The 23,945-nt window shown below is 40.7% G+C and overlaps 1 protein-coding gene across 3 annotated transcripts in view; it reads right to left on the reverse strand.

Annotated features, from left to right (window-relative positions):
- The window catches only part of ZNF155 (zinc finger protein 155), a 71,102-nt gene that overhangs the window by 33,942 nt on the left and 13,215 nt on the right, over window positions 1–23,945 (reverse strand). The window contains exon 2 of one of the 3 annotated variants that reach the window (XM_063620950.1): window positions 1,220–1,302. The gene's annotated coding sequence lies outside the window, so the exon portion shown is untranslated. Of the gene's footprint in view, window positions 1–1,219; window positions 1,303–4,248; window positions 4,268–12,566; window positions 12,727–23,945 lie in introns of those variants that run through there. The other 2 variants (XM_063620951.1, XM_063620952.1) reach the window with 2 other exon arrangements.

The raw sequence follows: 23,945 nt of genomic DNA on the forward strand, positions 1-23,945 counted from the left end.
ATTCTCCTGATTATTTAAAATAATGTCAAATGAAAATTAGAATATCAATAAATAAACACATTTAAAATTGTGATTACATGATTTCATACTTTCTTCCAAATGTTTTACCTACTTCCCACCCTTTTGAGTGAATACAAGTACCCTTATTCTCCTTATGATGGTTAAGAGCAGATTGTAAATATTCCCATGGTTTTGGTGATATGATTAGGAAGAAGAATTCATTGTATTAATATCATTCTCACTTATTTGATTATAAATGAGCAGAATGGCTAACATTCCTGACCTTGGTTGCCTATGTGAATCTGAGCAGATTTCTCATATTTAATGAGTTTAAGAGGAAGATAAGACCAAAACTTGCATTCTGCTTCTCTGAGTAAATATAGTAATAGAACACAAGTGACTGGCCAATCTTCCAGTATCATTGGACATTTGAAATGAAGGTACCTACTACTTTGGTAAAGCTGCTTACTCCATAAAGGAATAAGAAGAGACCAACAAATAACATGCATACAAGGTATGAGCGAGGCATGGCAAACACAGAATCCAGCTTTTCCTGTGTGAAAACTCCAATGATATTTGTGGGAAGTAGCAGTCAGAGCCTCATGTGCTGTGCCCTGTTGACATAATCTATCATCTATAAAACAGCCAATGTAATACATGTCAAAAGTATCCTATCTTGTTTTCAGAATTAATTTTTGGGGGTAAGGGGTTATATACAGGAAAGCTGTTACGGCAGTGTTGCTTAAAACAGTAAAATTCCTAAACCACCTAAATGTCTCTGAGTGTGAGGTAGTTAAAAATAAGAAGGTACATTAATTCCTTGGGACTATGATACCAATATAAAAATGGAACATTATATAATATTATATAAAATGAGCACAATTTAAAATTAGAGGTATGTCATCAATACAAATACAGTTATGAATGTACATGACGAAGAATACAAGATAAAAACAGCTAATTTGTGAGCAGAGAAGTAGTGAAGTGAAAGAATTATCCATTTCTACTATTTTGTCTACTACAGAAAAGAAATTATGTAAGAAAACAAGAACTAAAACCAAACGGAAAGTCAACTCAAAAGCAACAAAGGAAGCATCTGGCAAACGAAATGCCCTCAAATGCTTGTTGTTCTCCTTGAGTCTTCCCAAGACAGATAAAAATGTGACAATATGAGTAGTAAAATGGAATTTTAACAGCAAGAGAGGCAAGCCCTACTCACTTTGAATGTGGTCATTTTTCCTTCTACTTCAGGGAATTTGCAGAGTCCCGAATGAAGCAGTTCAAGTGAAGGTGAAATCGTGCCTGGAAAGTGCCAGGAAAGGCAGAAAAACAGACATGAAACAGTAACTAGGAATGCCAACCACCAACACAAACAAGTATTTTCAATTAGCACATGAATGTTCACAGCAGCATTACTCATAACCCCAAACTGCAAACAAGCAAAATGCCCTCCTATGGGTAAATGAATAGACAAATCATGGCATATCCATACAACAGAATTTTATTTGGAAATTCAAAGGAGTGAAGAACTGGCTCATGCTACAACATGTATGAACCTTGGAAACATTATGCTAAGTTAAAGAAGCCAGTCTAAAAACCCCATGGACCGTAAAATTCAATTTTATAAAATATCCAGAATAGGCAAATGTATATATAGACAAAGTAGGTCAGTGGTTGCTCCAGATTTGAGGTGAGAATGAGGTTTAACTGTACATAAGCACAAGGAGTCCAATTGGGGGGCAAAAATGATCTAAACTGAATTATGATGATGGTTACACCACTGTTCAAAGTTCCTGAAGATTATTAAATTGTATGCCTGAAATGGGTAAATTCTATGACATGTAAAATACACCTCAATAAACTTGGAAATAATAACGGTTAATCTACATGTTATTTAACTGGATTCTGAGTCCATGTTGATAGAATATTTACAGTTGAAGAAACTAATAAATCAGGGAGAAGTGGAAGCTAATCGTTACAGGAGAATGCCCACTAATAATGTATCTCCCATAAGAAACGTTTTTATTTTCAAAATTTAATTAAAAAGTAATCTTTCCGTGGAAAAATCTGAAAGACATCATCTTGGCCAAGTGAACAAAGTTGAGATCTCCAATGAAGGGAAAAACAGACATCATTTGGCCCCTGTTATGACACCTCAACACTTCTGTGGTATCCATACCAACAATGCATAATCTGAACCTAAACATGAAATACATAAATCCCAAATGACTATCTTTCTATAAAATACTTTGCCTATATACTTCAAGGATGTCAAGAATAAAAAGACGAAGGCTGTTGAATCTTTCTAGATTAAAGAAGACTACAGAAATGTGACACCTAAAAGCAGTACATAAAATTGGACTTTGGACTGGGGGATGGGGGAAAACAGTTACAAGAACTTTAAAAAGAACAACAAATTTAAATATGGGACTTTGGATAGAAAAGATGATGGTGTCTAGCCATATCTAATAGGTAACAGAATTAACTAATATTAATAGTCTTTTAATTGATATCTAGTATTTAATAGTGATATTACTTAATATTATATCTAATACTACCTAACATCTTATATGAAACTCTACAGCCAGCCCTTCTTACCAAGACACTCCATGATCACCTTGGTATGTGGGCTTCCTTGATGCAGAAAGCTACAATAAGTTGTTTCTCATTATAAGTTTGCCCCCAGTGGTATTTGGCTGATGGGTGTTAACAAAGCAAAATACAAAATGTAAATAATTGGAAAATTTGGGTAAAGAGCATATGAAGAGTCAGGTGCTGTGGCTTGAGCCTGTAATCCCAGCTACTTGGGAGGCTGAGGCAGGAGGATAGCTTGAGTCTAGGAGTTAAAGGCTGCAGTGAGTTAGGATTGTGCTACTGTACTCCAGCCAAGGCTCTTAAAGCTCCAATGTAATCCTTGACTCCATGTCCCACAGCCTGGTATAAGAGATGGACTCCCAAAGCCTTGGGCAGCCAAGTGACATGACTGAGCAGTGGTCTCAGGACCACTTCTCAGAGGGCAGTGGTCTCCTTACCACAGATCCATTAGGCAGTGCCCTAGTGGGGACTCTGTGAGGAGCCCTCACATTTCTCCTTGGCACTGCCCTGGTAGAGGTTCTCTGTTGGGGCTCCACCCCTGTGGCAGGCTTCTGACTGGGATCCCAGGACTTCTCATACATCCTCTGAAATCTAGGTAGAAGCTGCCAAGCCTCCTTCACGCTTGCATTCTGAGCATCTGCAGCCTTAACACAATGTGGAAACCACCACAACTATCAAGACTTGAACCCTCTGGAGCTGCAACCCAAGCTGTACCTGGGGTACTCCGAGCTGAGGCTGGAGCCAGAGTGGTCGGATTCAGGGCACAGTGTCTTGAAGCTGCTCAGGGCAGGTGGGCCCTGGGCCTGGCCCTTGGAACCATTCTTTTCTCCTAGGCCTCTGGGCCTGTGATGAGAGGGACTTTCCTAAAGACTTCTGAAATGTCTTCCAGGTCTTTTTCCCATTGTCTCAGATATTACCACTTGGCTTTCTGTTAGTCATGCAAATCTCTTTTGCAAGTGGTTGCTCCACAGCCAACATGTATTCCTCTCCTAAAAATGCGTTTTCTTTCTCTACTAAATGGCCAGGCTGCAAATTTTCCAAACTTTTATACTCTGCTTACCTTTTAAATATAAATTCTAACTTTAAGTCATTTTTTTGCTCCCATATATAATTGTAGGCTGTTTGAAGCAGTGAAGCAGCCAGGCTACTTCTTGAATGCTTTGCTGCTCAGAAATTTCTTTTGCCAGGTACCCTAAGTTATCACTCTTAAGTTCAAGCTTCCAGAAATCCCTAGGGCATGAACACAAAGCAGCAAAGTTCTTTGCTAGGACATAACATGGGTGACCTTTACTCCAGTTCCCAATAACTTCCTCATTTCCATCTGAGATCTCATCAGCCTGGACTTCATTGTCCATATTCCTACCGGCATTTTGGTCACAGCTATTTAATCAGTCTGTAAGAAGTTCCCATGGCTCAGTGAAAAAGTTAAAAAAAAAAGTTCCAAGTTTTCCCTCATCTTCTTCTGAGCCCTCCAAACTTTTTCCAACCTCTGCCCATTAGCCAGTTCCAGAGCCACTTTCACATTTTCAGCCATCTTTATAGCAATGCACTGCACCTCAGTACTAATTTTCTGTATTAGTTCATTTCTGTGTCACTGTAACAAAATACCTGAGGCTGGGTAATTTATAAAGAAAAGAGGTTTAATTGGCTTACATTTATTCAGACTGTAAAGGAAGTGTGGTGCTGGCATGTGCTCAGCTTCTGGTGATGCCTCAGGGAGCTTTCACTCATGGGAGAAGGTGAAGCAGGAGCAGGCATGTCACAAAGTGAGAGCAGGAACAAGACAGAAATCGGAGGACCCAGACTCTTACACAACCAGATCTCACATGAACTAACTGAGCAGGAACTCACTAATCACCAAGGATATAGCATTAAGCCATTTATGATGGACCCGCCGCCAGGATCCAACACCTCCCACTAGGCCCCACCTCCAACACTGGAGATATGGAGGGACCAAACATCCAAACTATATAAAATGTAATTAAAAGAGAGGACTGGGTTGAACTCTGATGCTTGACCAAGCTCGAATTTTAGTGAATCTAACCTTTAGCCACTTGCCTCAAAGCTGTCCCTAACGGAAAAAATATGCCAGGACAACAGTAAGTACCTCTAAGACCTGTGGTTACCAAAAGGCAATCAATGTGTGGGAAGGGTAAAACCAATAAACTGAAACTACAGTGTACAGTGTGAAGGAATTGTTTATTTTGTAACTTCTTAAGGAAACTTTACTCAACTGGATTGTGAGAGAAACTAAGTAGCAGCATCTTTGGTTTTAAATGTTGCAGAGTTGAAGAGCATGTTTGGGTTTACGTAGGACCCACAGTTCACTATGAAACAATTACAGATGGTGATACGTGATGCAACAATTACAGACGGTAAACACCTGATGCAGACACACAGGAGATGTGAAAAAAAAACAAAAAACAACCAACCAAAAACCCAGTAGTCTTATCTATTTAGGGCTTCTAAAAGTTGTTAGGCCCGAAGGAAACTGAGTCACTGAGCTTGACCTCTTAACTTCTTTCTTTGTTTTCTTGTTCCTGGCTCAGACCAGATAGCATCTAAGATAAAAGATTCTTTGAGATAAAAGTCCCCTTTGACCATTACATCCCTAATGCAGAATGTTAAATACGTTCTTCCCAGTAAAAGGAAACACTGCTATTGAATTGCTGTAACTATGCATTAATCTTGTATAGAAAATGCTGACATCCTGTTAAGCTTCCTAGATCCTGCCTACATAACTTTCAAATCTTTCCACTTCAGAGCACTTATCCAATCTTATGAAGTCCGTGTCCTCCCAGGTGGACAACTTCAAATTTTGTGTTTGAATAAACTCAATATTTAACCATATTGCCTGAATCTCATTATCAATGTTAACAGATTGTTCCCAAGGGAACAGCCAGCCTGATCAACTGGATAAAAGGCATGGTAAGGTCTGCCTGCCCTGAAAAAGGGAACTGCTCAACTCACCCTATAAATGCTTGGTGGGATACCCCAGATGATGCGGCTGATATACTGCAAGCCACGTGGGACTGAACTTATGATGACTGGGATATTCATCTGCTGAATATGCTTCTTACCCAGGTCATGGTAAATGCTGTGGCTAAGGGGGCCCCTTTTGCATGGGTACCCCACATGACTTTTGTAAAAAGAAAACCTAAAATGGAGATGGTTATGTCAGAAGTTTCTAAAAAGAGGCATGTGGAGTTGGACCCCAGTTACGTACATATCCAGATGGATTTTAACCTGTTTAACTGGGCCAAATTGTAAAACCAGCTGCATTTGATTGGAATTGTTTATACATGGCCTGATCGTGAACCTCTTGGGGAAACAGCTATGCTAAAGTAGACTATCATCAACCAAAGACATCCTAAGTTGCTAACCAACTGACATCAATCATGGACTGTACTAATACCTTCCAGATATGTAAACTTACAGTAAACATTTATAAGCCCCTGCCCAACCTTGCCTAGATAGAACAGGAAATGATTTAGCTGACTGCTAGATCTGTACTTCTTGATTGCAATTCATAAGACCCCACTTAAAACATCTTTTCTTTTGTTTGTGGCTCAGCATTGATTTTATTTATCTCTTTATTTAACTCTTGCAAAACTGAACAACAGTCCTAGAAGCCTTATCAGATTTGCTGTCTCAGCTTCCTTTTAAGGATATTAAAGATGTTAATAAAAATATTAGGTTAATTAGTAAGAGGAAAAAGACAGAGGGCAGAGTCAAAGGACTCATCCCAGAAAGCTAGAAATTTTTTAAAGGTCATTTAAAAAACAATGATAAAGGTGAAACTAAGAAGAAAGAGAGCGAGCCATGGGACTCATTCCAACAGGGTGAAAATCTTTAGATCATTATGTTAAATTAAGTTTAGCCTAAAGCTGCTTTCTTACATACTTTAAGTTAGGTATAAAGGTTTCTCCAGGCAGGGTGTGGTGGCTCATGCCTGTAATGCCAGCACTTTGAAAGGCTGAGGTGGGTGGATCACCTGAAGTCAGGAGTTCGAGGCCAGCCTGGCCAACATGGTAAAACCCCATCTCTACTAAAAATTAGCCAGGCGTGGTGGTGTGTGCCTGTAATCCCAGCTACTCGGAAGGCTGAGGCAGGAGAATCACTTGAACCCGGGAGGCAGAGGTTGCAGTGAGCCAAGATCGCGCCACTATACTCCAACCTGGGCGACAGAGCAGGACTCCATCTCAAAATAAATAAATAAATATAAAAATAAAAAAAGGTTTATCCATATATAGTGATCTGAAACCTAACTGGAAGTGTAAACGGACTGTAACCTACTCTTGTGCCAATCACTGAGTTTTGACCAATCAAAGGGAGCCAACTGTTCAAACAGGGATCAAATAAGGCAAAAGCTGAGCTGTAACCAAACTGGCTGTTTCTGTTCCTCACTTCCACTTTTTGAATGTCACTTTCCTTTTTCTGTTTACAAATCTTCTTCAACCACATGGTAGCAGTGAAGCTTCTCTGAATCTATTCTGGTTCAGGGGCTGCTTGATTTGCAAATTGTTTTTTCCTCAATTAAACTGTTTGATTTATCTAAGATTTTTTACTTTTAACAGTTTTATTAAGAAATGGAATAAATAACATGGAAATTGATGAGGCTAAAACAAAGGTCTGAACACAATAATATTGAAGGTTTGGTGGACCAAAGGGATCCTCTGCTGATCCCCCAATATTAAAGGGTTTCAAATAAGTTTGCTGTATTTACTCCAGTTTGGAGAAATTTTAAAAGGCTGAAGGTAAAGATTATGATGAGAAACCCCACTTGGAATTGCTTGGGGGCAGTAGTCAAGTAGATTAGTCAAGATAAAGATTGACAAAAGAGCCAGGGTCCTTTGGCTCAAACCCCTCCAGCGGACTCTCAGCGTTTCGCATAAGAGAGGACAAAATGGTTAGGGGGAGTGTTGGGGGGGCAGGCGGTGGGAAAGTTCCTGGGACCAGAACATAAAAATGTAAGGGTTGGCCAGGCGCGGTGGCTCACACCTGTAATCCCAGCACTTTGGGAGGCCGAGGCGGGCGGATCATGAGGTCAGGAGATCGAGACCATCCTGGCTAACATGGTGAAACCCCATCTCTACTAAAAATACAAAAAATTAGCCAGGCGTAGTGGTGGGCGCCTGTAGTCCCAGCTACTCGGGAGGCTGAGGCAGGAGAATGGTGTGAACCCAGGAGGCGGAGTTTGCAGTGAGCCGAGATTGCACCACTGCACTCCAGCCTGGGCGACAGAGCCAGACTCCGTCTAAAAAAAAAAAAATTAACGGTTGATATGATTATGAAAGTTGGACTATTTAAACAGACTTTATATTAAGAAGTTGTATCTTCTTTACCTAAATGTTTTATGGGAATGGACATTGTATCTGACTAGGGAATGTTTCTCCTGACTAGTATTATAAAACAGAAGGCATATAAATCTACCCTTCAAGCAATATTAGTTGGACACGCTAAATGGGAACCAGTAAGATTGCCTGAGTCCGCACAGTGTAGAATAGAATCTGAAGTGCTGGTATGGACAAATTCTGTTTGATAGCCCCGTGTGGAATGTAGCCTGGGGCTTACAACAGAAGCCTGTGAGTGCCTTCTAGTGACAACTACTGAGACTTTGGACTAGAGAATTTTGTCTTGAAGAGTATTTACTACCCGCTATGGAGCATTAACTGAGGCTAACCCTATGACTGAAGGACATTAAAAAATCTTGACACCTGAAATACCTATGCTCTCTTAGGTAATGTCAGGAAAACATTCTACTGGGGATGGCAGTGCCCAGAAGAGTTCCATAATAAAATGGAAATAGTTTATACAGAATCATGTTACCTGGAGACTGACTCTGGAACTGTGTGAGAAGCTATAAACAACTCTCAATTGACCAACAAAGAACTGCTCAGTTTGTGAATGGCAGTTCCAAAGTGAATGAACGTCTGATTTGGAAGGATGCCACTCTGATCAAAGAAGGTAAAAGCAAATCAGCTCAGTGCACTGAATTACACGCTGTTTTCCTAGCAGTGATGAAAAACTGAACGGTGGTAGAAACCCATTTTGAGATTTTTACTGACTCATGGGCAGTGGCAAATGGTCTGGCCATACACTCAGACAGGAGAGCAGTGGAGATCTGGTCTATTAAAGGGATGCCCAGGTGAGGCATGAACTTTTGGAAATTTGAAGTGGGGGGTGTGCATTAAAGGACCTGTTGATGCTCATCAGCAGAGCCCCCTTCAGGTTTTGAATCAACAAGCAGATATCCTCATGTGCTCCCTTGCAGTGGCTGCCTGGGTCCGTGAAATTGGTGGATATGGGAGTAGTGCAGCAGTGCAAAGATGGACTAAATCGAGACATGTTCTTGTACCCTCTGAGGCACAAAATGCAGATGAAAACTGTTCTGTTTGTAAGTGAAAGTGACAGAGTGAAGATGGCTGTGAAACAGATTCCCTGGTGGGAAGGACCTGAGTGTAGCTGGCAAGTGAGACTGATGCTGGTAGCCCTGGGAGGCTACAGATGGGTCTTGACAGCAGTAGACACTGATTCTTGACTGGGTTTTGCTTATATGGTGGAAGATGCAAATGTTCAGAGTGCTATTAAAAAAAAGAAGAAAGAAGACCAAGAAACACACTAGATATATAGCCCACAATGTCCAGCAATGAATAGAGAGTGATCCTCCTCAGAGTAATAGTTTGATAGTGAAGTGGAACAGGCAATTAAAACATTGATTTTCTAAAACAAAGAGATAAAAGCATCAGGGCTGGCTTACACACCTTCGCAAGTGTGTGCTCATACTCAATGTCAGTGGGATAGCAATTTCTCTGTTTTTCTGGTTGATCTGGGGAAGACCTGGTGGGAAAGGAGGCTGGGATGACTGTGCAATTCTTGCCAAGGGAGGAGAACACCGGTATAATGATTATACTTTTTTTTTCCTTCTTCCCCATATTACCTCAATTTTTTTCCCCATACCTGATGTAGTGGTCACAGGATCAGGGGTACAACTACAAGTGTTGGAAGCCGGGATGATTCCTAAGCAAGAAACCATAACTAACTTTCTAAAACTTATGTCAGAATTCCTGAGGGTCCGATGGGGATGGGTTGTGCCTTCACCCCATCTGGCAAAATTGGGCTAACAGTGAAAGTAGCTGTATTTCCTGATGGCAAAAACAGTCCACTATTCTGCACCTAAGTAACCTTACCCTATCTGAATGGAGGTGAACTGAGGAGGAGGCATTTGCTAGACCAGTATTGCTGTCTGCAGTCTAGACCAGCACAGTGGTGATTCTAACGTCCCTTCCAAAGGTGAAAAAGTTCGTGTATTAATGGAAAGAAGGAGGAACGGTAGCTGAGGGTAAAGGAATGAATAAATGAGTTATGAATTGAGAGAACTCCAATATTATATTAATACCTTAAGATGACACTGTCTCTTAGCTCAGTTATACCAGATGCCTGAAATGGTGAAGCTATATGTTTGCTAAGACCACTCCTGCTTTTAGAACCTTATATCAAATGGAAGCCGGCAAACCTGAGTGGCTTCACCCACTGGACTGGGCTTATTAATGTGACTGAATGGGATTCTGGTAATGTGGTGGTATCTTTTGAGTTGTATATCCTTTTTTTTTTTTTTTTTTTTTTTTGAGACGGAGTCTCACTCTGTCTCGCCCAGGCTAGAGTACAGTGGGGCAATCTTGGCTCACTGGAGCCTTTGCCTCCCAGGTTCAAGCGCTTCTCCTGTCTCAGCCTCCCGAGTAGCTGGGACTACAGGCGTGTGCCACCACACCTGGCTAATTTTCTATTTTTTGTAGAGATGGGGTTTCCCCATGTTGGCCAGGCTGGTCTCGAACTCCTGACCTCACGTGATCCACCCACCTCAGCCTCCCAAAAGTGCTGGGATTACAGGTGTGAGCCACCATGCCTGGCTGAGTTGTATATCCTTTTTATGTAAGAGGATCTGGGTTCAAAGATGGGTATGTACAGTGATAACCTAAATGCATATTTGGTCTCTAACATGTCTCCTGGCATACAACTAAAATCCTTAGAATCTCCAAATTGATCTTTTGTATACTCATGAATTGAGTGATGGCTGGCAACCCCTAGGTAGTTTCAGGATGTGGCTGGTCACCTGAAAGGCCAAGGCATAGTTAGAGAGTAAAGGCATGGGACATTCAGCCCCACTCCCCAACCTCTGGGAAGGGAGAAGGGCTAAAGGTTAAGCTGATCACCAGTGGCCAATGGTTTAATCAATCGTGTCTATGCAATGAAGTTTCCATAAGAAACCAAGAGGACTGGATTCTGAGAGCTTCTGGATTGCTGAATGCATGGGGGTTCCTGGAGAGTGGCATACCCAGGAAGGTATGGAAGCTCTGCACCCCTTCCCACATGCCTTGCCCTATGCATCTCTTCACCTGTAGCTTTTGTAATATCCTTTGTAATAAGGCAACAAACATTAAAAAAAAAAAAAGCTTAACGGCTGGGCACAGTGGCTCACACCTGTAATCCCAGCACTTTTGGAGGCTGAGGTGGGCAGATTACCTGAGGTCAGGAGTTCGAGACTAGCCTGGCCAACACGGTGAAAACTCGTTTTTACTAAAAGATAGGGTGGTGTGTGCCTATAATCTCAGCTACTTGGGAGGCTAAGGGAGGAAAATTGCTTGAACCCGGGAAGCAGAGGTTGCAGTGAGCCGAGGTCATGACACTGCACTCCATCCTGGGCAACGAGAGTGAGACTCTGTCTCAAAAAATTTTTAAATGAATTAAATAAATAAATAAAAATAAGCTTAATGGTTACTATCTTTATGTCCTGCATTCAGAGGTAATTAAGCTTTTTTTCTTGTCATATTTCTGTAATTTCTGAATGCTCCATAATGATATGGTTCTATAAGAATACAAAATATGTGTAATAAATGAAACAAAATAGTTGGTAAAGTTTTAAAGGACTCCTAGAGGAGTCCAAGCCCATGAGCCTTGCTCTCAAGGTCCCTTCAATCAAGTCCTAACTTGCTTTCCCCACCTGATTCCAGCTAGTTCCTCTACCTCAGTGAGAATGTATCCAAGAAATTATCAGCTTGGGCTCTGACCTGGACTGCAAAGGTTCCAACCCCAGCTCCACTTCTTATTACTTGGGCAACTATGGGCAAATAACTCCTGCTCCCTTTGTCTCACTCTCATCTTTAATAGACGAAATGGCAGTACCTCTCCACAGAACTACCATGTGGTGTACATGAATTTCTTTGTATAAAGCCCTTAGAACTGAAGATAGCAATTAAGACTTTCTTATCAATGCCCATGCCCGATTACAGCATCCTACAATAGATGTGAACATTACTGTAAAAGAAAAATGACAAGTCACACTCGTGTGGAGCGTTGTTGTCAGTAGTCAAGGAGTCACTCCATCTACCTCCAAGCAATCCTTTTAGAGAAGTCAGGATGCGGAAACAATGCTGCGAAATACCACGGTTGTGTCACCACTCTTGACAAAACAGTCAAGACCCTCCCCTCCTTCTGTGGAAATTGGAGATACCCCTCCTTTTCCTAAATAAGAGATCAGAGAGTGTTCAGAATTTTCCAGCGTTCTGCAGGGATCAGAGAGAAGAGCCAGCTGGAGCTCTGACACCACCATTTCTGATCGTTTCTCAGGAAATTAACAAGAGATCGCCATTCATTATAACAGAAACTGTTTTAAGACTCTTTTATATTACCTCTTTCAATTCCCAAGACAATTCTATTAGGAAGGTCTTAATATCTCCCATTTAAAGAAAAGCGAAAAGAGGCCCAGGGAGATTAACACCCCAACGTTGTACCGGGGGAATCGGCCCCACGCCAGTAGTGGAGGGAGGCGGACTGGTCGAGCTGAGAGCCCCAGAAACCCCCAGATAAGGCAAAACGTGACAGGACCGAGTCCCCCGGGACGCTAGGACAGCCCTAAACGCAAGAAGGCTCTGCCGCAGGGATCGCAAACCGCCGCCCTCACCCTTCCAAACCTTTGCTTTCCGACGGTGCTTCCTTTCCTCTAAATCTATTGCTAGCTCGTTGAGGGTTCCGAGAATAGGTCCAGGAAATTCAGAAGGGCCTGCGAGACGCAGAACAGCTCAAACTATCACAGAATAAAGGGTAACTCCCGCAGCCGTAGCTCCCGCGACTCCACAGAGCGTCTGGACTACATTTCCCAGAACTCCCCGGATCCGCCTGCTTGACCGGAAGTGCCCGCAACTCCACCGACCTTTAGGACACTTCCCAGAATGCCCAAGGACTAAACGTCCGCAGTTTTACCCTCCAGGGGGAAGTGTTGCAACTACACATAGCTTCTTGACCACACTTCTTCCAAGTCCCCGGAGAAGAGAATCCCCCATCCGAAACGCCTATGTGGTAATATGGACTACTGCACTGAGTGTCGTCCTTACCTTTCTCTTGAGGCTTCAAGCAAAAATATTACATAAACAATGATTTCCTGATCGAAATATCCCCAATTATTACAGAAGTATTACTGGAGAGTGAACAAAGGTGGAGATAAAATCTTCAAGGAACTAACAAGAAATTACTGCTTGAGGATCAGTAGAGAACTGAAAAGAGGAAAATGTTTAGTATAACCTGATGATATGAGGCTAAAACTGATAGTATGCCGATGTAATTTTAATTTACATTTCCTGTATTGTAAGTGAAATAGAACATCTTTTCATATTTTCAAAGGCCATTATTATTATTATTATTATTATCATTATTGGTAAATTGTTCAAACCTTTTTTCTACTGTACCAATGGCTTTTTGGCCTTTTCCCTCACTATTCAAATATTGTTTATACATTTGTCAAATAATTCTTTTTTCTTGCAAATCTTTTCTTTTTTTTTTTTTTGAGGTGGAGTCTCACTCTGTCGCCCAGGCTGGAGTGCAGTGGCACGATCTCGGCTCACTGCAAGTTCCGCCTCCTGGGTTCATGCCATTCTCCTGCCTCAGCCTCCCAAGTAGCTGGGACTACAGGCACCCGCCACCACGCCAGGCTAATTTTTTGTATTTTTAGTAGAGACAGGTTTTCACCATGTTAACCAGGATGGTCTCGATCTCCTGACCTCATGATCCACCCACCTCAGCCTCCCAAAGTGCTAGGATTACAGGCATGAGCCACTGCGCCTGGCCCAAAGTTTTCTTTTATTAGTTTCATAGATTGAGGTCTTAGATTTAAGTTTTTAATCCATTCTGATTTGCTTTTTTATGTGGTAAGAAATAGAGATCTAGTTTCATTCTTCTGCATATGGATATCCAGTTTTCCCAGCATCATTTATTGAAGAGATTGTCTTTTCCTCATATGTGTTCTTGGCACATTTGTCAAAAATTAGTTATCCGTAGGTGTGTGGATTTGTTTCTGTGTTCTCCATTCTGTTCCATTGGTCTCTGTGTCTGTTTTTATGCCAGTACTATGCTGTTTTGGTTATTATAGCTCTGTAGTATAATTTGAAGTCAGTTTTGTTCTTTTTGGTTAGGATAGCCTCAATTATTCTGCGGTTTTTTTGTGATTCCACATAAATTTGAGGCTTTTTAATTTCTCTGAAGAATGTCATTGGTATTTTTAACAGAGATTACACTGAATCTGTAGATTGCTTGGGTAGTATGGACATTTTAACATTATTGATTCTTCCAATCCATAAACATGGAACATTTTTCCATTTTTTGGTGTCCTCTTCAATTTTTTTGTCAGTGTTTTATAGTTTTTATTATAGACAACTTTAACTTTTTTGGTTAATTCCTAGGTATTTGATTTTACGTGTGGCTATTAAAAATGGCATTACTTTTGATTACTATTGATATAGAAAATGCAGTATATCCATACATTAAAACAGTATCGAAAACACCATGAGCAAAAAGAGAAAGCTGAAGAATCAGGCCAGATTAATGGAGACAGGAGAAACGTGACAGTTAAAAACAATTCATAAAAGTGGGCTAAACCGGAGGAAAATCAATTACAAGGAATTTAAATTAAAAACAGAGTAAATTTAAATATGGCGTGTAGGTTAAATAACATGTTATCAGTATAACCCTTTTTCTGATTTTGATCATGAATCTGATTATGAAAGAGAATGTTCTTGTTCTTAGAAAACATACTTAAATTTTAGGCCGGGCGCGGTGGCTCACGCTTGTAATCCCAGCACTTTGGGAGGCCGAGGCGGGCGGATCACGAGGTCAGGAGATCGAGACCACGGTGAAACCCCGTCTCTACTAAAAATACAAAAAATTAGCCGGGCGTGGTGGTGGGCACCTGTAGTCCCAGCTACTCGGAGAGGCTGAGGCAGGAGAATGGCGTGAACCCGGGAGGCGGAGCTTGCAGTGAGCCGAGATTGCGCCACTGCACTCCAGCCTGGGCGACAGAGCAAGACTCCATCTCAAAAAAAAAAAAGAAAACATACTTAAATTTTAAAGGCTAAGGAAATGCCATCTCTATGGCTTAATTTCAGATGCTTTGGGGAAAAATAAAGATATAGATATGATAAAAGTGTGGAGGGGGGAAAAACCCCACAACATCTGATAGCTGGCAGTGGCAGTGGCTAGTCCTTGATGTTTTCAACTCATAATTTCTAGAACATTAGCAATTATCAAACAGAACCATTCAGTGACAATGGTGGAAAAAGAAATGCAGTCCTTGTGGGAAGCTAGGTCAGGGAGAGAAAAAAAAGCAGGGAAATACAACAATTTCTGTCCTTGAGAAAACACAGAAATATGCTCCCATCTCTACTCCTTCCTTTCTCCTTGCTCCCCCAAACAATGCGGGGAGCGACACTCTCCATAAAAAAAAAAAAAAAAAAAAAAAAAAAAAAAAGGTTAGAAAGGGTCAGGGACTATTCCGCTCCCTACAGGAATCAAAGAGAAAGCCAAATCAAATACAAATGGACCTCTGACGCAATGTCACGTTCAGAGTTCAGGAAACTAAGCAGTTCCCAGGAAATTAAGTAGTATCAATAACAAGAGACAACTACTTACCACGTCCCATGGACTGTTTTAGGAATTTTTTTTTTTTTTGTAGTTTCTCATTTAATTCTCAAACCACCTTATTAGGAAGGCACTACTATCATTGCACTGTACAGAAGAAAAAAAAAATCAGAGGAACAGAGTTTAAGCAACACGCGCGGGAGACCCTAACACCAGGGAATGGACGACCTTGCCTCGACCCAAACGCTCAGAGGTTCAGTTAAGGGGAACGCCTCCCAAGGCCCCTGACTCTTTTCCCCTAAATTGATGGCTGTGTCCTACCGAAAGAGCTCAGACGGGTAGAAAAGGCTGTACCAACTCACCACAATGAGGGAAAAATTGGCGGCAACCTCCCCTCCAGGAGCGGAAGTGCCTAAGACTCCAAGAAGTGTGCGCACTACACTTCCCAGAACTTCCCTGCCATAGCCACCTGAGCGGAAGTGCCCAGGACGCCGGGGAACTTGTGGAAACTTCCTGGAAAGCCAAGGGAGAGCACCTCCCACTGTCTCGCCGTCTTGTGTTGGAGATGTTTAAGACCCCTCCGCGCTCTGGACTACCGTCTCCTCCATCCCCCAGAAGAGCAAAGTTCATGTTACCGACTTCAGGAGTGGTAATGTGGATTCCTACCCTGAGACCTCGAATTACCCTCTGCTGCGTTCTGTAGGTAAAATAGTCCACAGATAAAATAGTCCACAGGCAAAACTCCTGGAAGACTAAACGTGTCCAATTATTACAGTATTGTTGGAAGAGTAAACATTGAGCCGAGAAAGAAAATCTTCGAGGAATTAAAGGGGAATTTCAATTTAGGGGAAGTAGATGCTGAAAGAAGGAAGATATCAAAAAATTGTTTCAACAAATTGAGTTTTAAAGATTGAATTGGGTTTTATTAGTGATTCACGAGTTGGGCAGCATCCCATCTATAAGATAAATAAGTGTTCCACTGAACGTGGCTGATCAGTTGATTTTTGTAAGGTAGCTTGAACAGGAACAAGGAAAGAGCACAATACAAAAAAAGTGTGCTAAGTAACATCAAGTTAGGTTATTTTCCTTCTAAGGGTTAACACAGAGGGGTCTTCCTTATCATTTCAGCTAAAACTGGCCTGTTTGGGAATTTGGCTATCATCTCTCTCCTGTTTCTTGAAAGATCAGATAACTTATTTTCAGTTAGGTGACATGGAACCTTAGCATGAGAGACTCCGTTTTGGTCTGGTCTGTTGGGGCCTAGTGAAGGAGTTCAGCCCAAAACAATGGGCTTCCATAAATTTTATTTAACAAATGTACTGGTTACTATAATCTGATGGTATGATAAGGGAGTTTGAAGAATGGGCAAAGGAGAATAATATTACAGAGGCAATGATGTATAAGGAAGCTACCACCTTCCATTCTGAATGCAGTGGTCAGTGGTTTGGTAAGGAATAATACAATCAAGTACCACATGAAATAGTAATAAACCCCGTTAGTCATAACGGAAATGCAAATTAAACTAGCATAAGATATCTCTGCATTTTAACCAGTAAAGTCTAAAATTTTAAAGGCGATAAAACCGTTTGCAAAATGTCAATACTTTCATACTGCTGGTTGGAGTGAAAATTGGTACAATCACTCTGGAGCACTTTTGGAAGTACTCACTAAAGTTAGAGATATTCATATCCCATGGCCCTTTAGTTCAATCCATATTCTCCAGATTAATGAATCCATACACTTAGGCAAAGATATGTTGTACTATGTTTACACTATGTTACACTATTTTTAAGAACCAAGACCTGGAAAGTACCCAATGCTCATGAATAATAGAATGGATTATGGCAAATTTAGACACTGCAATAAAATCCAGCAATGAGAGTGAATCAAAGCCATCAACTCCCAACTATATGGATGAATGTCATGGACAGAAATATTGAGGAAATTATGCCCGACACAAAATAGTAAAAATTGTATGACTTCTTTTCTTTGAAGTACAAAAACACGCTAAATGGATATATGATGTTATAAATTAATGGCTGCCGTTGGAAAAGGATTTTGAGTAGATAAGGCAACAGGGGTACTTTAAGAATGCTGAATTTGTCCTGGTCCTCTAAGAAATGGACAACAAGACGTTAAGACAAAATGTAATAAACAAGAATATTATTAGGGTGAATGCTTTGTGACAGTAAATGGCAGTGAGTCGGGGGAGACTGGGAGAACCATTAGACCATGATGCAAACCTGAGCCAGAGTAGAAAATATTGAGAAAGATTATTGAGCAAAACAATCATTTAGCCTTGTAATCTCTGAAAGGTTTACCAAATCCATCAGGGAGTCTATGGGGGAAACAGTCACTGGATCAAGGAGTCCTGCTCTCCAGAAATGTGCTTGCCTTAGGATCCTGTTGTATTTGCTGGGAACATCCCATGGGAGATTGGCCTCTGTGCAACGTGGTGATGGATTTCAGAGCATAGCAGCTGAGGTTTTTGGTCAGTTATGCTTCCTGCAGTTGGATATTTGTGAAGAAAACTGTCCCTCATTTTGGTTTTTATCTATTGTCTCTTGTTGATTAGATTTACTTTATATAATTTTTGGCGGGAATACTATAGAAGTGATATTGTGTCCTCAGTACATCATATCAGGAAGTCTAAAATATTGGTTTGTTCTGTTGTTCATAATGTCAATTTGGCCTCTTATTTAAGATGATAATCTTGAGATTCTTTCCACTATAATTTTATTATACAGTCTCTGACTTAATGATGGTTCAACTTACATTTTTTTTTACTTCATAATGGATTTTTCAGGGTATTAAATGCATTTTTTGATTTAAGATATTTTTGACTTACAATGGATTTTTTAGGATGTAACCCTATCATAAGTTGAGGAACATCTATACTTCCCTTTGTAATTAATAATTTGTAGAGAGATTTGTTGGTCTATGGAATATCCCATTCCTCAACAAACATTCACCTAATAGTCTCAGTGTCCTTCATGATTCTTGCCTGAACTAATAAGGGGGTTAAGTTGTGATTTCTAACCCCATGATTCCTTCTAGATTCATGGCTTAGTATTCTACTGTAAGGTAGAGCTTATATTTTTCTTTTGTTTCTTTCATTTTCTTTTGTCCTTCCCCCCAACCTTCTTTCTATCCTCCTCATTTTCTTCATATCCCACCACTATTACTATTTATGTTAATGACCATATTGCTTAATTTGTTCCTTCCTCTTCAGTGTTATTATGTTATTTATTTGAAATAGAGTTTCTCTTTTAGTGTTTTATCCTAATTTTATTTATTTTTTGAGCATGTGAAATAATAGAGTTCTAATATTGGAACCCTATAAAAGGCATGATCAGAGAAATATATTAAGTGTCTTTTAATCCCTACAGATATCTGTAGGCAGAGCAGAATGCTGGTTGATCTCGCATGATTTAAAGTCCGCTGGGCACTTATGAGTTCAAATCTAGCTCTGCCATTTATTAGCTTTCTGACCTCAGGTGTCTTGCCAATACTCTTGAAATCTCTTCTTTTAAATATGAAAATAGGAGAAAAATGATATTACTAGAGAGATGAAGATCAATAACATTTTAGACATGCTACACAATTCTCAGAAAACAATCAATAATAGATAAGCTATTTATTAGCAATATTAATATATACTAAATATTTTACAATCAAATTACAAGAGAATTTACTCAGAAATGTCAAAGAATGTTTATAGTTTTCACTCTTTTTCTACATAGAAATCCAGTCTAATTCTTGGGATCAAAAATTATTTTTAGTGAAGTCTTTATATCTTGTCCAACATAAAATCTGTGCATGAGGGCCAGGCTCGGTAGCTCATGCCTGTAATCCAAACACTTTGGGAAGCCGAGGCAGGTGGATCACCTGAGGTCAGGAGTTCGAGACCAGCCTGGCCAACATGGTGAAACCTGTCTCTACTAAAAATACAAAATTAGCCAGGCATGGTGGTAGGCACCTGTAATCCCAGCTAATTGGGAGGCTGAGGCAGAAGAATCATTCGAACCTGGGAGGCAGAGGTTGCAGTGAGCCGAAATCATGCCACTGCACTCCAGCCTGGTGACGGAGATTCTGTCTCAAAAAAAATAAAATAAAATAAAAAATCTGTGCATGAATCTTATTTAATGATTTTACATATAACAGATTATTTCTAATAATTTAAATATATTGGATGTTGGTGGTGTTTTCAAGTGGTGTTCGTTTGCTTTATGTATTTACTTTTGTTATAGCTTGAAGTAAGTGGGAAGTGCTAAATTGAAGCAATGCATATTTATCTGTATACATACAAGGGTTATAAGAATTTTGAATTAGCTACTGTATGATATTGCTGTACTATTAATGATCTGGTTTGGTCCTTTTGATAATATATTGTCTAAACATATTGATAATCTGTGAACTTTGTCAGTCTCCTGCTGAGAAGTATGTGGAAATGGTCATAGGCTACTAATAAGAGGTTCTCAACTGCGAGTGAATTACCTGACCCAAAACGCTGTTAGTGCCTAGACTGGGAAACCTTGGCTTAAATCAAGTATTTCAGAGCGAGTAATATCACCTCTAGTGGGTGGGAAAGGGATAGTATCTTTGGGGTATATAAAATTTTACTTTTTGTATATAAAGCACATATATACATATAACACCTAAACAGTCATACAGTATATATTTGGCTTTAAAATTTCATCCATAGGAGATCACGCTAAAAAGGGGGGCAACATGTGAATAGAGCTCTTTAAGTAGGCTAATTTAAAAGTTTAATATTGGCATGGATATCGATACAAGAATATATACACCATCTGCTATGGTCTGAATGTTTCTTATCTTCCAAAATTCATATATTGAAATCTCAGCCCCAAAAGCAATGGTATTTATGGGGGCTCCATAACCTAATGGAGCCATGACCTATGGAAATGGAGCCCCCATAAATAGGGTGCTCCTATTTATGGTGCACCTTATAAAAGATGCACTCTTTTATAATGAGTGCCCTTATAAAAGAAGCCTTAGAGAAACCCCTCGTCCCTTCCACCATGTGAGGACACAGCAAGACAGCATCATCTATGAACCAGAAAATGGTCACTCAGCAGACACCAAATATGTTGGCACCTTGATCTTGGGCTTCCCAGCCTCCAGAAGTGAAATGAATTTCTCCTGCTTATAAGCCAGGTAGTTTATGCTATTTTGTTATAGCAGCCCAAACATACTAAGACACCATCTATCACTAGAAAGCATTTGTTACATGGCTAACATTGTTGCCTTTTAGTGCTTGTAAATATTTAACCATAGAAAAATCATCTGAGGTAAATATTATCAATATACTCAGTTGACAAATATGTAAATTGAGGTATGGACAAGAAAAGCTTTTACCTAAATTTACATAGCTAGTAAGATCTAGGATTTGAATAAGGAAGTCTGGCTTGAGAGTCTATGCTTTTTACCCCTACACTATACTAACGTACTCCAATGATCTAGCTTGGTCTATTTGATAGTAGGCTGTCCAAACATATTAATGGTTTGTGAACTTTATCAGTCTCCTTCTAAGAAGCATGAAGGAATAATAGGGATTAAATATGTGTAGACATTAGAAGGGCTGTCACACTAATAATTCACAAGGGACCAACTCTTCATTAAGAAATTGGGATTTTATCTTTGAAGCCTCACAATTGCTGGATCCTCACCTGGTTATGCATCTCATCTCCATGGTGTTTTCTCCTCCTTAGCCAAAGCTTTTATTAATGATCCAAATAGCTTACTACATTACATATGAAAGGCTACTTTTCTGATGGATTAAACATGTCTTGTCATTTTCTATGTATTTCATGCTTTGATATCTGGGGTCCTGTTTATCAGGAAGAACTGCCATTTCTAGGGTTAGCTAACCCCTAGAGATAACAAACAACCCTCCTGTGAGTAGACCTTGCATATGCAAACCAACCAAATCAGAGCTCACACCCCAGTTACCTCCTTTGTCAGGCTGTTAGACACCTAGCCAGTATTATCTTGCTCTGATATCACCAGAGTCAGGTACCAGAATAGAGATAGCTTCTATATCCCAAAGCCCAACCGAAATTAATTAAACTAGCCAATCCTAAGCCTTCTTATCCTGCTTTTTCTTTCCCATGGAAACCACAATAAATGCTCTTGCCCACATTTTCCTCTGCTCCCTCTGCCTCCTGACTGACCCTGGTGGCCCATGGGTGGAGGTCCAGGGGGCTCTCCCACAGCTAGGATTGTATGAGTCCATGGAGGAAGTCTGGAACCCTGGGGATTTCTCACTCACTCACCCCTTTCCTACCCCAGAGAGCTTCTACTGGCTTCACACTGGTCTCAGCTGGGCTGACTGACCAGCTTTGCCCTCTTCTGCTTTCCGTGATTCCTGTGGCTTCTCTGATAAATTCCAGTGTGCTCTCCTAGACAAGCTACTAGAAGTGTTCATATTTACAGTTTGATTCCTCTCCATGAGATAGGCACCCATTAGCTACTTCTAGTCAGCCATCTTGAACTAGAGCCTCCATACCAATTTAAACATTAAAAACAAAACAAAAACAACCCCAACTGGTTCCAAAATGATGGCATAGAAGCAAACTGGTTTCACTCCTCCTCACAGACAACCAAAAACAAATATACAGTACTGAGATGATTACCAGCAATATCCCAGAGCTCAAATATAACGAGGAGACAGTTCCTAGGGCCACAGAGAAGTGAAAAAAAACTCTGAGTAGATGGTAGGAGAATTGAAGTTCTGTATGTGTAATGTCTCTCCCTCCAATCTGCCTGGCACTAAGGGCATGAAAAAAATTCCCCAAACTCGTGGTTTCTACATTGGAAAAAGCAAGATAGAGGTGGACAATCCCACCATCTTGGAATCACTGGCAGGAGAGTCTTGTCACTGCCTCAACCCACAGGAAGCATCAGGAATGCCTAAAGGAAGAAATATAACTGAGGATAGCCAGAGACCAAGGTGGGAAGTGGAACTACCAATCCAAGCCCTGGGAACTCTGCTTTGTAACTTAGCCAAGAGAGACACCAAATCAGAGTAGCTGTTCAGCAGCACCGTGTAGGAGGCTTGATACACAGGTCTTCTGGACACGAACCCTTAACCAGCCTTCCCAGACTATCGGGATACCCCGTTTGGGACATCCCCCATTCAGGATGGCTGACATTCTGATTATTTACTAGAACCAAGGCAAATACGGGGCATAAGGTGCCGTCTAGTGCTGAAAAGGAGCCAGTGACCTAGTGGGGTTAAAAAAAAAAAAAATCTAGTGAATTTGTTTTTTTAAAAATGTCTAAACAAACATGTCCAGTAAAAAAAAAAAAAAAAAAAAAAACAAGCCAGACAGAGAAAACTGAAAAAAATAGCAAATCCTTCCATTCAAATACATAGATGTACATCCTCAAGAAACAACAGCAAATAGGTAACACAACCTCTCCAAATGGACAAAGCAAGCAACCAGTAACTGATCCTAATGGGACAGCAATATGTGAACTCCCTGACCACGAATTTTAAATCGTTGTTATAAGGAAACTCGGTGATCTCCGAGGTAACACAGAAAAACAATTCAAAAATTTATCAGAGAATTTTAACAAAGAGATTTAAATTTTTAAAAATCAAACTGGGTGCAGTGTTGCATGCCTGCAGTCACAACGTTTTGGGAGGCTAAGGAGCCACCCCACCAGTGTGAACATGCACAGGGGACACACACATACCTGCAGAAGCCAGTGCCTCATCCCCATGCTAACATCACCACCAGAACTACTACACATACAGTCACCAGTGGGGGGCCCCCCTGCCCCCTTGAGCCATGCTGCCTCCACCACTGCTGTAAGTGCCCACACAGAAGCAGGCATCCCGGTACCCACTAGCACGCTGCCAGAGCTGATGAGCATGCACCCCGCCATGCTGCCACTGCCACTGCCACTGCCACTGCAGCTGGCATGTGAGAATGATGACAAATCCTGCTGCCACTGCACTAAAAAATGCTTTGGCACCATCCATTGTAGTGCAGTGACCAGCAGCCTGGGAACACCTTGGCCACCCCAGTATAGTTCGTTCCCAACCTCGAGGAGCCAGAGAACAAAGTCAGGGCCCGATATAAGCCCACCAGAGTTACAACATGCAGTCCAGGAGTTGGGAGCTGAGCATTGGCCCCCTAAAATCTTCCTTAAATGAAGCCAGTCAGCTAAACTCACCTTATACCACATCAAACCCTCAAAGATATCAAACAGGATAAAAGGAAAAAAAACGAAAGGAAAGCAAGTTCAAAGATTGAAGAACATCACCCCATGAAGATAAGAAATAACCAGCTCAAGAACGTTGTCAATTCAAAAAGCCAGAGTACCTTCTTTCTTCCAAATAACCACACTAACTTTTCAGCAAGGTCTGAACAGAGCTGAGATGGCTGAAATGATGGAAATAGAATTCGGGATAT

Source organism: Symphalangus syndactylus, chromosome 17 (genome assembly GCF_028878055.3).
Source record: "Symphalangus syndactylus isolate Jambi chromosome 17, NHGRI_mSymSyn1-v2.1_pri, whole genome shotgun sequence".
NCBI lineage: Eukaryota > Metazoa > Chordata > Mammalia > Primates > Hylobatidae > Symphalangus > Symphalangus syndactylus.